Raw genomic sequence first — 14,743 nt, 5'->3', positions numbered from 1 at the left:
TTCCCCTTTTTTTTTTTGTTCGGGACCCTTACTCGACCCCTGACCTGTAGACGCAGTAAATCGCGTTCAGGCCTCAAGGCGCATTTATCTAGATTGGAAGCTGGGGAACTGAATTGTTAATGTCAGAATCCGAGCCGAATGCATTTTTGGAGGTTTCCTGCTGTTCTTTAAACAGATTAAACAACACATAAAATGTGGTCTCTGTGCGGTGGTGTAACATGAGAGCACTGGGCCCCAGTGCAAGCAATGATAATGTCACCCCGCACCCAGTCTGCACTGTAAAAGGCAGCAGTAATTGATGTGCAATGGACCCGGTATCGATGCTCTTTCTCCACCATCGATAGCTACTGCCCTGTATCATTGTCATCTTCATGTTTTTCGGGGCCCTGTGCATGACATGTTTAGGGGCCACCTGTTCGGAACATTTGTGAATTTTATTAACCATTTTCTGAAAACTGAAGATTACCCAAAGCACAAAAATATTAAACTATGTTAAAGTTTTAAAAAAAATCATGCAGAAACAGCTGATAATCCTTAAAACGGGCACCGTACTTCTACATCCTGCCTAAGATTCACAAAGGGACCCACCCTGTACCAGGTAGACCCATCGTGTCTGGGATCAATTCAATCCTGGAGCCACTCTCACAATTCTGTGACCATTTCTTGCAGCCTCTGGTGAGAAGTATCCCCTCATACATCCAGGACACCACAGATGTGCTGCGACTGTTGAGTTCCATACAGGACACTACACGAATTGACCTCTTAATTACTCTAGATGTGGAGGCCCTCTATACCAATATCCCCCAGAGGGCCACCCTAGAAGTAATAGAGGACAGATTGGGCCTTGAGACATGGAACTCTAATACCGGTGCACAGCTTCGAGGGTCACTCGTGGGCTGCACGGTCAGCGTCTCGTGGTCAATTCAAGATGGCGTGCCCCACGCTTCCGGTCGCCTCCACGGGTCTCAGCTCTGCAGGGACTGTGGATCGGGCTGTTGGAAGGCAGGCAAGCTTAATCTCGTCGATCTCTGTCGCTCGAGTTCCGGCGGGAACTGCAACAAAGTAGACGTCGAGGGCTGGATGGTGCCTGCTTGTGCAGGGTGGTCACTCCTTGACCACAAGGGAGATTCTTCGGGCTTCCACGTTGAGTAGGAGGTCCAAGGGTCCAGAGTTTCGTTTCTTATGTTTCTTTCAGGAAATCTGATGTGCATTGGCACTGCTCCCACTCTTATTCGAATCTGGGGGGCGTGATTACCTGCTAGGTCCCCCCCTATGGGTGGGACCCAGGAAGTGGGTGGATACACCCCCTTCCTTTGATCCAGGCCACCCTGGCACGAGGGCTGGAGTGCCCCAGAACCGGTTTGGCCGGATTATGCAAGGGGCAGCCTTGTGTGCCCCAAGCAGTGTCTGGTTTCTTTCAAACCTCCCTGCTACAATCCACTATCTCCTGTCTGGAGGGTGGTGACACCCTCCTGCGACAGGAAACCCTTTGTCCAGGCCCCATTTGGCTGAGTTTCGGTCAGCTGCAGGGGTCCAGACTCTTGTCTGTGGCAGAGGCATCCATTTTGTGGATCTAAGGTCTTTTTAGAAATTAACCGCATTTAAGTAAAGCAACATGTCTTACCCCTCTAGAGGGGTGGAATGCTATCCCCGTCGCCAGAACTGGCGAGGGGATAGTATTCCAAATCGTATGACACCTTACACGACATGTTTTGATAAAGCCAAACCAAAGTTGCTATATAACCGCGAGGATTATAAGGCACTTAAGAGTATATGGTATGGCAGTATCCTGAAACAGCTTAGGGAGTTGTTCCCGACAGCTGCAGATAGGCTCAGCTCATGCTAGAGCTCCATCTCACATGAAACCATGCACTCTGCCTCCAGGATTGATGAGGCCTTCCATAGGAGTGGCTCACAGGTTAATATGTGTCCAGATATAGGTTTAGATATAGGTATACTATATCTAAGCAAGGGGTGATTACACCACCTTACCCCAGCTGAGTGATCATCCAGTTGTGTCAATTTAAGAACCAGCCAGGGGTGGCAAAAGATATGCTGCAGCCCCTGGTAGGCCTTGGTGGCTCCTATGCCCTGGGCACCTATAGTGCATTATACAGGGGCTGACAAGGAGTCCATTTCCAATTGTGGTATGTACCTAGGGTACATGGAATCCATTTTACAGAGAGAGCAGATGGCCTGGGGCCCTGATTAGCAGGGAACCAGGTCAACTAAGTCAAAAACCAGCTAAACACAAGGCAAAAAATCTGGGGTAACCATAGTCAGGTAGCCACCTTCCTACATAACCCCCCCCCCAAACGAAAGGAGATAAGGCTATCCTTGGCCAGGTAAGCCTATATTGCCTGAGTGGCCATATAAGGAAGTACCTGCACTAGCATGGGTACCCCCTGTCTCATGGTCCACTAGGCAGTCCCTCACCCTTTGGGTATTAGAGGGTCTCCACCATAGGGAATCACTACCTTGGGTGTGTTTATGCAAAGTTAAAGGCTGGTTTGGATATGGAGTATTGAAGTGAGGCTCCACTAATTTAGGGCTCCTCTTCTTCCAATTATCTTCCACCATGTGTGCCTTTCTTACTTTAACTGAGTTGCACTGTGCTCTCAGGGTCAACCTCTGGCTACCTAAAGCTGGAGGCTGGGTCCCTCTGTTTGGCTTGCTGGAGGGACAGTTCAGGTTTGGGCCCCTTGGGTCCCAGGTTTGGCTGTGCCCAACAGAATCCACCTGTGGGAGGTCCCTAACTGTCTTTAAGGGGGCTCCCTCAGGAGTTTTTAAAGTTTTCACCTCACTAGGGCTACTAGTTTTGGTGCCCCTAATCTGTTGATGGGGGTGCTTTATTTGACAGGGGACCCTCTGGGTCTTACTGTCCTTCTTGTCCTCTGCAGCCCTGGGCTGAGTAAAGCAAGGTAGAAAGGGGCAGGTTACCTGCTCCAGACTGGGTCCCACCTGAGAAGGGTCCACTGACATCAGAGGTTCTGTCAGGCTAGGCCCAACCACCTCTGGGGCAGTTCCTTCATCAGGGGTAAGATCAGTTCCCTGAGGAGGCTGATCCTGTCCTAAAGTCTGGTGAGGGGGAGATTTCTCTTCCTCCTCCATGCTCTCAGTTTGTGTGGAGTTATCCATCATTTCAGGCTTCACAACACACATATCAGTTTGAGTTTGGGCTGTGGCCAGCACAGCCCCACCAACCTTTTCAGGAGGAGACTCAGTTTGGGTATCTGCTGTTATCATAACAGCTTTGCTATTCTGTTCAGGAAGAGCTTTTGCTAAAGATGGGGCAGAGAGTTTCTCAGCCCTACCAACCTTTTCAGGAAGGACATCTTGGATTGGGGCTGAAGCCATTACAGCCCCACTAACCTTTCCATTGGAATTTACCATTCTAGAATGGATTTCCTGTTCAACCTCAGCCCAGGCTGAGATTTCCAAATCATTACCAAGTAGGCAGTCTACAGGCAAGTTTGATGACACTGCCACTCTCTTTGGGCCAATTACACCTCCCCAGCTGAGACTTACTACTGCCATGGGATGATTTGTTTTGATGCCATCAATGTTTGTCACCTGGTATGTGGCACCAGGTAAAAGTTGCTTAGAGGGGACTATACAGTCAGCCACCATGGTGATGCTAGCCCCTGTGTCTCTAAAAGCTTCAACTTTCAAACCATTGATGATGGGTTCTTGTCTATACTTGCTCAAAGTATTTGGGCAATCAGAGAAGTTGGCAAACCCCCTGCCAGTCTCATAAACAAGATCATTTGGGGAGGGGGACCTGGATAGGCCAGGGTCCTCCTGGGCTCCAAAAGTAAACCCACCCAGATTCCTGGGTGTGCTCCCACTTCCTGGGGGATTACTGCTGACAGTAACAGGAGGTGTTGGAGCTGGCTTTGGAGGTATATTTTCTTTATTGTTATTCTTGGGACAACAGTTGTCTGTTTTGTAATGCCCAACCTGTTTACAGGCATAACAATAAGGCTTTTTCTCAGTTGAAGAAGTGTCTTGGGACCCACCCCCATCCTTGGAGTTTTGGGGCCCTGGGGAAGTCTTTTCTTTATTTTTATCCCCACCCTTATCTTGAGGCTTGGTAGACTCCTTCTTCTGGTTACTGTCCTGATTCTTAGGCCTAATCCTGGTTCTGACCCACTTGTCTGCCTTCTTTCCCAATTCTTGGGGAGAGGTCAGATCAGAGTCCACCAGGTGCTGGTGTAAGAGCTGGTTCTGACAATTACTTAGGATCTGCTCCCTCATAATCAAATTATACAATCCTGTAAAGTCATGTACTTTGCTGCCATGTAGCCAACCCTCCAGAGCCTTAGTTGCACAATCAACAAAATCAGTCCAGTCCTGAGTCTGTGTCTTCTGGGTGTCTCTGAACTTCAACCTGTACTGTTCAGTGGTTAAGCCAAACCCATCTATCAGAACACTCTTCAGGACTTTGTAATTGTTTGCATCCTCATGTCTGACAGTGAGGAGCTTATCTCTCCCTTTCTCTGAAAAGGAGTACCATAAGATTGCTGCCCACTGTTCCTCAGGAACCTGCTGTACCATGCAGGCTCTCTCAAGAGCAGTTATCCACTTGTGGATGTCATCCCCTTCCTTGTAGGGGGGCACAATCTTTGTCAGGTTTCTACTATCATAGGACCTGGGTTTCTCTTTAGGAATATTGCTGCCACCAGTGGCATCTAAGCCACACAATTTTTGCTCTCTTGCCAAGGCAAGTCTAGCTTGAGCCAAGGCTACCTCCTCCCTCTCTATCTGGAGTTTGACAGCCCTCATTCTGGCCCTATGCTCTAGCTTTTGAGAAGCAGTCATGCCTCTCTGTGATTCCCTTGAGGCACTAGAAATATGAGAGTCCCCTGAGGGAGATTTCACCCTTCTGTTGCCTGGGAGAATGTTATAGGTTCTGGGGAGGTGCTGGCCCTCTCCATTCCCTAGTAGGTCTAAGTTGGCCTGGTTAAGCCTGGCAACTTGGACCTGGCTACCCCTCTGATCCTGGTCTTCTGTGTCCTCAACATCTGAGTCCTCATCTCCCTCTTCTCCTTCTTCTCCTTCTTCCTCCTGAGGGATACCAGTTACAGGTGGGTTCTCTCCTTCTCCTGACTGTAGGGGAATACCATTCGCCCTCTCTAAGTCATCCTGTTCTAGAATGGCTATCAGGATAGGACAGGTGGGACTTCTGCCCCTTTTTAACCCTCTTGATACGCACAAGGCAATCAAGTCCTTTCGGGTTAGTTTGTCATAGCTGGAAGTTGCCTGGGTAAGTTCAACTGTCACAGGAGTAGACCCTGAGGCTTTTCCTGTGTCAGACATGACTACTAGTGAGGTGTAAGTGGTGCACTTACCTACACTAAGTGTTTTCCTACTGTACCTTGCTAGTGAGTTGTAGTCAGGGTGTGCTAATCCCTTTAATCTACAACTACTAAGTTCAGTAGAACTTAATATGCTAAGCTTTTGATTTATATGTACCTAGAGGTACTTGATGTGATCTTTCAATTTGATAAAAAGATTGCAATGGTAAAACAACAGCAAGCTCAAATCCGCACCGCTGCTCACCAATGTGAGAAGTTGGCCTGATAGGTGATGTTTCCAATTCTGGAACCACCTGTTATCAGACCAAACAATCCCTTATGGTGTCTGGTTGTAAGTCAACCTTATTAGACAAGCTATCCTAGGGGTAGCATGGACTAAGCAGCCTAAAGGCTTAACTTAAGAGGTCGTGTTAAGCGAGCTGTTTTACCACATACAATCCTGTAATATCAAATGAAAGGACACCACACAAGTATATATTATAAAAATATATGTGTTGATTACTAAAAACAATCCCCAGTATTCTTTATGAATAAAGGGGCACAAGCATTAAATCAAAAGCACTGTTTAAACATACAAAGTTTCACAATTATGGATGAGGGCGGGGGGGCCACTCAAACCATATACTAAACAAGTGGTATAAGAGATGCCACTTGAGCAGTGGTTAGGCCTAGGGCCTAGGGAATCGCTGGGAGCAGTCGGGACAAGCAATGCTGAAGTCGGGAACGGCCCACGGGATTCGGGAGCAGTGCGGAAAGCGCACGCATGCACCAATGTTAACCAATGGTGCGTAAAAGTCGTAAAGTTAGAGTTTAAGGACACTTCCGCTGAACCTAGAGGAACAAAACTTAAGACACAGACCCTAGAGATGTGTACCAGTGTGGGAACACCGGCGGAGCAAAGTTACCTCACCCACAGGAAGCGGGTGCACAGGGTCGAAGTTGAGTCGGGTTTCGTCACGCAGGCTCTTGGTGCTTGAAGCTGAAAGGGCTGCAGGCGGGGTGAAAGTGAAGTGTCCGGTGGAGTCCAAGGGTGGACTCAAGTCGAAGAGTACCTGAAAGCAGAGGGGACAGAGTCTGGGTCACTCAGCAGTGACCAGGGTGGAACCAGGACGGAACCAGGCAATGTCGGGCGCAATCAGGTGGTCGTTGAGGAGCTTCTCTCCGCTGTCACGTGGGCTCTGGGGCATCTGCGACATCCAGGAGCAGGTCACGATCTGTCCCACGCAGGCTCTCGCCGTCGGCGCTGTCGGCTTCAAGATTGGAGCAAACAACACTTGGCAAAAACAATCCACGTGGAACTGGAAGATTGCTTCTCACTCGAACCAGGGAGGTCAGAGTGGGTGCTCCTTTTCAGGGGAGCTGGTGTAGATCTGGAGCAACCAGATTCACAAGTCGTATTCGTAGTTTCGTCGGCACAGGGACCACTAGCCAGCTGGCAAGTGACCGGGCCAACACGTTGAGCCAAATGGAGCAGAAGGGCCCCACGCAGCACTCGTCGAGTGTGGAGGGCTGAACTTCGTTGCAAGAGTGGCTCAGGGTGGGGGCTTCTCAAACCCCGGTGCACAGCTTCGAGGGTCACTCGTGGGCTGCACGGTCAGCGTCTCGTGGTCAATTCAAGATGGCGTGCCCCACACTTCCGGTCGCCTCCACGGGTCTCAGCTCTGCAGGGACTGTGGATCGGGCTGTTGGAAGGCAGGCAAGCTTAATCTCGTTGATCTCTGTTGCTCGAGTTCTGGCGGGAACTGCAACAAAGTAGACGTCGAGGGCTAGATGGTGCCTGCTTGTGCAGGGTGGTCACTCCTTGACCACAAGGGAGATTCTTCGGTCTTCCACGTTGAGTAGGAGGTCCAAGGGTCCAGAGTTTCGTTTCTTATGTTTCTTTCAGGAAATCTGATGTGCATTGGCACTGCTCCCACTCTTATTCGAATCAGGGGGGCGTGATTACCTGCTAGGTCCCCCCCTATGGGTGGGACCCAGGAAGTGGGTGGATACACCCCCTTCCTTTGATCCAGGCCGCCCTGGCACGAGGGCTGGAGTGCCCCAGAACCGGTTTGGCCGGATTATGCAAGGGGCAGCCTTGTGCGCCCCAAGCAGTGTCTGGTTTCTTTCAAACCTCCCTGCTACAATCCACTATCTCCTGTCTGGAGGGTGGTGACACCCTCCTGCGACAGGAAACCCTTTGTCCAGGCCCCATTTGGCTGAGTTTCGGTCAGCTGCAGGGGTCCAGACTCTTGTCTGTGGCAGAGGCATCCATTTTGTGGATCTAAGGTCTTTTTAGAAATTAACCGCATTTAAGTAAAGCAACATGTCTTACCCCTCTAGAGGGGTGGAATGCTATCCCCGTCGCCAGAACTGGCGAGGGGATAGTATTCCAAATCGTATGACACCTTACACGACATGTTTTGATAAAGCCAAACCAAAGTTGCTATATAACCGCGAGGATTATAAGGCACATAAGAGTATATGGTATGGCAGTATCCTGAAACAGCTTAGGGAGTTGTTCCCGACAGCTGCAGATAGGCTCAGCTCATGCTAGAGCTCCATCTCACATGAAACCACGCACTCTGCCTCCAGGATTGATGAGGCCTTCCATAGGAGTGGCTCACAGGTTAATATGTGTCCAGATATAGGTTTAGATATAGGTATACTATATCTAAGCAAGGGGTGATTACACCACCTTACCCCAGCTGGGTGATCAGCCAGTTGTGTCAATTTAAGAACCAGCCAGGGGTGGCAAAATACATGCTGCAGCCCCTGGTAGGCCTTGGTGGCTCCTATGCCCTGGGCACCTATAGTGCAATATACAAGGGCTGACAAGGAGTCCATTTCCAATTGTGGTATGTACCTAGGGTACATGGAATCCATTTTACAGAGAGAGCAGATGGCCTGGGGCCCTGATTAGCAGGGAACCAGGTCAACTAAGTCAAAAACCAGCTAAACACAAGGCAAAAAATCTGGGGTAACCATAGTCAGGTAGCCACCTTCCTACAGGCACTGGGCACAGAAGTAGCGCAAGAGGCAACAGGGGGAATGAAACAAACAAAATTAACAATACAACAAGCAATACAATTACACAAAGCAACCTACCACTGGTTACCAGGGATGGGGCACAGGTGGTAGCCTGCAGGTGGAGGAGGGCCCGAACTCGCATCCAAGGCAGCTGCAGCGAGCTGGGAGACACGGGCAGACAGGTGGTGCTGTTGCGACGTGGGGAGCCACCTGCCTGGGAAAGGGTCATGGGTCGTACTCCTCACCGTGCAGCAGCCGCCATAAGAAGGGAAGATGGGAGGGAGGAGCATCTGGGAGGTGGGGGCGCATGAATGGGCGAGCGGGGGGTTGGGGCCGCAGGGGGTGCAGCGGCGAGAAAACGGGGAACGGCGAGTGTACAGAAGGCAAAAAGGGCACAGAAATGGCACAAGAGGAAAAGGAGGAACCGAAAGGAAAACAACTAACAATCCAACAAAATACATTAAGGTGAAGTGTAGCGAGCGGGGGGCAGGGCCGCAGGGGACGCAGCGGTGGGGAAACCACAGGAGGAACGGCGAGAAGGCAGAAGGGCACAGGACACAGAAGTAGCGCAAGAGGTAACGGGGAATGAAGCAAACAAAATAAACAATACAACAAGCAATACAATTACAGAAAGCAACCTACCACTGGCCACCAGGGATGAGGCACAGGTGGTAGCTTGCGGGTGGAGGAGGGCCTTGAACTTGTGTCCGAGGCAACAGCAGGGAGCTGGGAGACACGGGCAGACAGGTGGTGCTGTTGCAGTGTGGGGAGCGACCTCCCTGTGACAGGAAACCTATTGTACTACCTTCCCCTGCTCGGCCATGGCCCAGCAGCAGGAGGGCAGAATTGTGTCTGGCATCGGCATCAGACCTAGGTTGCTGTTAGGCTCTGTAACGTCGGTCCCGGGAGCAGGGAGGGTTCCCCGGAAGAGCTCTCCTAAGACCAATTTCACGGACCAACTGATAGATCTAATTGCTATACATGTGCTCTCCTCAAATACATTTATTTTGTTGGGGGATTTTAATTTTCATGGTGAAAATCATACGAACCCTGAGGTTAATAAACTCCTCTCTACTCTTGAGATGATTGGACTCACCCAAAGAGTTACAGGCCCAACTCGTCCAGCTGGCCACTCGCTAGACCTAATCTTTTCTAATATTGATCATCTAACCTGTAACCTCCCAGACTCTCTCACTTGGACCGATCATTCAAAGATTAAGTTCTGTATCCAACAGCCATGCCCTAAGAGCTCAGACTTAAGTGCAGGGAAAAACCAAGTGGCACAAGACCTTGGCGAAATCTTTCTGTAGAGGCCTTTAATGAGGATTTTCACCTGGAATCACCAAAGAAGGATAAGGATGCTCCTACGACGTTGGAAGAATTGAATACCGCCTTTGTGACAGTTTTGGATTCTCCCCAATGTCCACCATCAGCCCCCTGGTGCACCTCGGAGCTAAAGATTGAAAAATCCAATGCAAGAGATTGGAGAGACTTTGGCGAGTTAGTAAAGACCCACAAAACAAACTACGGTTTAAACAATTCTTGTCTAGCTGTAATCTGAATTTAAAATCAGCCAGACGTCTATTTATTATTAACCAAATTGAACGTGCCAGTAACGTCCCAAATGCCCTTTTTAATATAGTAAAAGACTTCGTATCTCTTCATGTCTGTAGACAATTGCCTATGGAAACACAAGATTTTTGTAATTCGTTAGCAATCTAATTTCAAGAAAAGATAATTGATATTTATGCTAACTTTTCATCGATCACCTCTCAAGACCTTGAAGCCTCTTCTAGAACAGAGGGCTTAGAAAAAATGGCAGCTAGCACCTTAGATTGTTTCGAGTTAACCACGCTTGAGGAAGTTTCCAATGCTCTCTCCTTCTCAAAATCTGTCTCACCCCAAGATCTTTGTCCTCCAAAAACAATGACCCTATTAGCCACTCGTTGCGTGCCAGCAATTCTAAATATCAATAATTATTCAATACAATCAGGTACCTTTCCAACAGACGACACCCAACTGATCCACTCCCTGACCAACGACCCCGCCGCCGCCAGAGCCAACCTGCACGAAGGGATGAGAGATGTAGCCGAGTGGATGACGACCAGCCGCCTGAAACTGAACTCAGACAAGACGGAGGTCCTCATCCTGGGCTCCTCGCCCTCCGCCTGGGACGACTCCTGGTGGCCCCCCGCCCTGGGCACCGCACCCAAACCAACGGACCACGCACGCAACCTGGGCTTCATCCTGGACTCCTCCCTCTCCATGACCAGACAAGTCAACGCCATCTCCTCGTCGTGCTTCAACATCCTGCGCATGCTACGGAAGATCTTCTGGTGGATCCCCACCGAGACCAGGAAGACTGTCAACCAGGCCCTCGTCACCAGCCGACTGGACTACGGCAACGCCCTCTACGCCGTAACCACCGCCAAGCTCCAGAAGAGACTCCAGCGGATCCAGAACGCCTCAGCCAGACTCATCCTCGACATCCCACGAAACAGCCACATCTCCGGACACCTGAGAGACCTGCACTGGCTCCCCGTCAACAAAAGAATAACCTTCCGCCTCCTCACCCACGCACACAAAGCCCTACACGACCAAGGCCCGAGCTACCTCAACAACCGAATCAACTTCTACGCTCCCAAGCGCCACCTCAGATCAACCAGCCACGCCCTCGCCGCCGTCCCCCGCATCCGAAGAGCGACAACAGGAGGAAGGTCCTTCTCCTACCTGGCCGCGAAGACCTGGAACTCCCTCCCGACCGACCTGCGCCTGACCCAAGACCACCTCTCCTTCAGGAAGAAGCTCAAGACCTGGCTGTTCGAGCAGTAAAGGCACCCCCCCCTCCTAGCGCCTTGAGACCCTACGGGTGAGTAGTGCGCTCTATAAATGTATTGATTGATTGATTGATTGATTACGTCCAATATTGAAGAAACCGACTGCGGATCCCCGAGAACTAAGCAACTACCGCCCTATTTCTTTGGTACCCTTATTGGGCAAGCTGCTGGAAAGTATAATTAACAAGCAACTAAGTCTATGCCTGGAGTCCAAGGAAATTCTGGGTCAATCACAATCCGGGTTTCAAGCGGGCTTCAGTACCGAGACTGCCATGCTCGCTGTAACTTCCTCGCTCAGACAGAAAATAGACATTGGAGGATCGGTAGTACTGATCCTTTTAGATCTCTCAGCGGCTTTTAATACCATCTCACATTTAAGGCTCGCGGAGAGGCTAGCTTCCTGTGGCATTCAAGGGGCAGCAGAACTTTGTCAGACAGAACACAAACTATCATGCTAGGGCCATATCTGTTAGAAAAATTTGTAGAACAGCTAGGTTTTGAGATAATTTCATATGGTGATGATACTCAGCTTATATTTACTATTGGCCCAAAGATAGAAGCAGAGAAATTGCGGTTCTCCAGCTGAATGCTTGTAATCTCTAGCTGGATGACACAGAACTGCCTCCAGTTAAATACTGGAAAAACCGAGGTCATGCTAACGGGGAAAGCCTCAGCTAGCTGGTCTGATGAATGGTGGCCCTCACAATTGGGACCAGCTCCTGTTCCTAAAATATGCGTTAAAAATCTAGGCCTAAAATTAGATCAGTCATTAAATTAACCATGAAAGACCCCATTGCTGCCACTACTAGCTCCTGCTACTATAGTATGCGTTTACTCTGCAAAATTCTTCCCTACTTGCCTACTAATCACCGCAGAACCTTAGTTCAAGCCGTGGTCATCAGCCAATTAGACTATGGTAATGCTCTGTTGGCGGAAGTGGGAGAGACCCTGCTTACTAAATTACAAGTGATTCAGAACACGGCGGCCAGAATGTTACTGAACCGCCTTGCTGGCTCCCCTTCTGCTTCCTTGCTGAGAGAGCTGCACTGGTTACCTGTAAGGAAGAGATCCTTTTTCAACATCTGTTGTCTCACTTACAATGCGCTGAATGGCAGAGGCCCTTACTATCTACAAAAGAAACTCACCTTTCATACACCGAACAGAAATTTCAGATCCAGTACTCTAGGCCTTCTACAGGTTCCTCGTATACGCTTGAGTGAGACTGGTGGAAAAGCTTTTTCGCATCTGGCCCCAAGATACTGGAATAAACTACTGCTGTCCCTAAACAAAATTTCCATGTACAGCACCTTTAGGAAACAACTAAAAGCATTCCTGTTCTAACTCTGTTCTGACTTTCAGTCCTCGGGCCAAATTTCTAGGCGAGCGCTGAGATGCCCCCGGGTGAGTCATGCGCTATAGAAATTAACCTAACATAACAACATACATAACATGCCTGAATGTAGCTAAACCAGATCCCCTAAATGTGCGCTGCCAGCTTTGCTCAGTTTGACTTCTAATTATTATAGACGCGCTTCAGCACTTGACAGCTCAGGAAGCCATAAAAATGTGTGTCTTTGCATTTCAATACGGTGATGCGGACCACCACATTGAAATGTGTTACTCTAACCCCTGATGTGTGGTACTAGGCAGGCCTGCTCCCCTCAACGCAGGCACCCTTGCAGTATGGTGCAAGGCTGCCTGCATTGGCGCTAGGCAGCTAAATTCAGCACCAGCACAGGGCGAAATGCAGGGCTGCACCGTATTCTTGTAAATACGGTGTAGCCCTGCATTTCAGGAGCCAAGGAGGCCAACGCCGTGCTCCACCATTTCCTTGTAAATATGCCCCTTAATGTCAACAGCCTGGCCTATTTTATCAAGAGACAGAAAATCCTTTCATTTCAGAAGATGCACCGCCTTAATGTAGCATTGCTCCAGGAAACACACCTGTTACCTAGTGAACATGAAATGAAATGAAATGAAATGATTACGCTCTTGTATAGCGCACGACTACCCGTAGGCATCTCGGCGCTTGCTTAGGGAACCCGTCCTGGTATTCCCCTGTGAGATAACCCCAACAGGGCATCCGCAAGGTGAAAGCCAGGCATCCCGCCGCGAGGGGACGTCGTGGAGATTAAGCAAGCTATTGCCCAGAGTTGCAGAGTGTAAACTCGTGATTCAAGTAGGCACCGAAGCGAGAATTATCGAGTCCATGGATCTATGGACTCAAGACCCTGCCAAGTCGGGAATTGAACCCTGGTCCCGGGCTGACCTCTGCTTCAGGGTCTGCCTCCTCTAACCAGTGAGCCACACTTCTCCACTGGTTAACATGATGAACTCAGTGGAGAATGTGGCTCACTGGTTAGAGGAGGCAGACCCGGACGCTGAGATCAGACCCGGGACCAGGGTTCAATTCCCGACGCGGCAGGGTCTTGAGCCCAAAATGTCCACGGACTCGGTAATTCTCGCTTCGGTGCCTACTCGAATCACAGGTTCACACTCTGCAACTCTGGGCATTAGCTTGCTTAATCTCCACTACGGCCCCCCGCGGCGGGATGCCTGGCTTTCACCTTGGGGATACCCAGTAGGGGCTATCTCACAGGGAAAAACCAGGACGGGTTCCCAATGCAAAGCGCTTTGAGACCTGACGGTGATATTGTGCTATATAAAAACCTATCCATCCATCCATCCAGAAGGGATTGGATGAGTACGGTACTACATGCCAGCAGGATCCAGACTACCCTTACACACCCATCTATTCCTTTGGAACATAGGTAGAGTGGGTTGGACATCTATTTTCACAAATCCCTGGCGGTTTGCACACTGCAGACATGGCGGGACCAACCTGGGCAGATATATTTTTGTCAAGGTTCAGATGCTCAATGAGTCTTTGTGTGTGGGCTTTATCTATGCCCCGGCGGCTGACCAAACTCCTGCTCTCCTTTGGACAGCCGGGGTATTCATGAGGGGGGGTGCTGGAATATGGCACCTTGACAAGTCCAGAAACAATACGACAGGGCAGCCCCGATACAGGTTCATCCTCTCTGATATTATTGATGATCATGCCTTGATGGATCCATGGTGATTGGCGCACCTGAGGGACACGGACTATACTTTCACCTCCTGCGTCCATTGTAAATGTTTACGCCTTGATCCTCCCAAACAGTACCTCTGGTCATGATCTTCTGCTACTCGATCATAAACTTTGATTGTTGAAAACCCCTCAGGCCCGTTGGCGTATGTATACAGCATGGTATAAAGCCCCTGAAAACAAACACAGACGGTTCCAATATCTGAGCTAGTAATTGGAGGAGAACGCTGGGTCCATCTCCTCTGCACAGGTGCTGTGAGAGGGCAGTATGGTCGGTGAACGATTTGGCTACCTATAAGTGCCCCTGTGAGGCATAACAGTGTTGGTTGACTGACCTTGAGTTTCACCCGGCTCAGACGTATAACGCATTGCTGACACCTTCTCTTCCCAAGGAGCTGCTTGGGGTCAAGTATGATCTGAACTCCCATTACACAGTGGAGGACCAGAGGGATACGATCTGTTGACGATATAGTAGGGTACGTTGAGTTGGC

The sequence above is a fragment of the Lissotriton helveticus genome, chromosome 1_2 (assembly GCF_964261635.1).
Source record: "Lissotriton helveticus chromosome 1_2, aLisHel1.1, whole genome shotgun sequence".
Classification (NCBI taxonomy): Eukaryota; Metazoa; Chordata; class Amphibia; order Caudata; family Salamandridae; genus Lissotriton; species Lissotriton helveticus.
The sequence above is the reverse complement of the archived record's forward strand: the minus strand, read 5'-3'. Positions refer to the sequence as shown.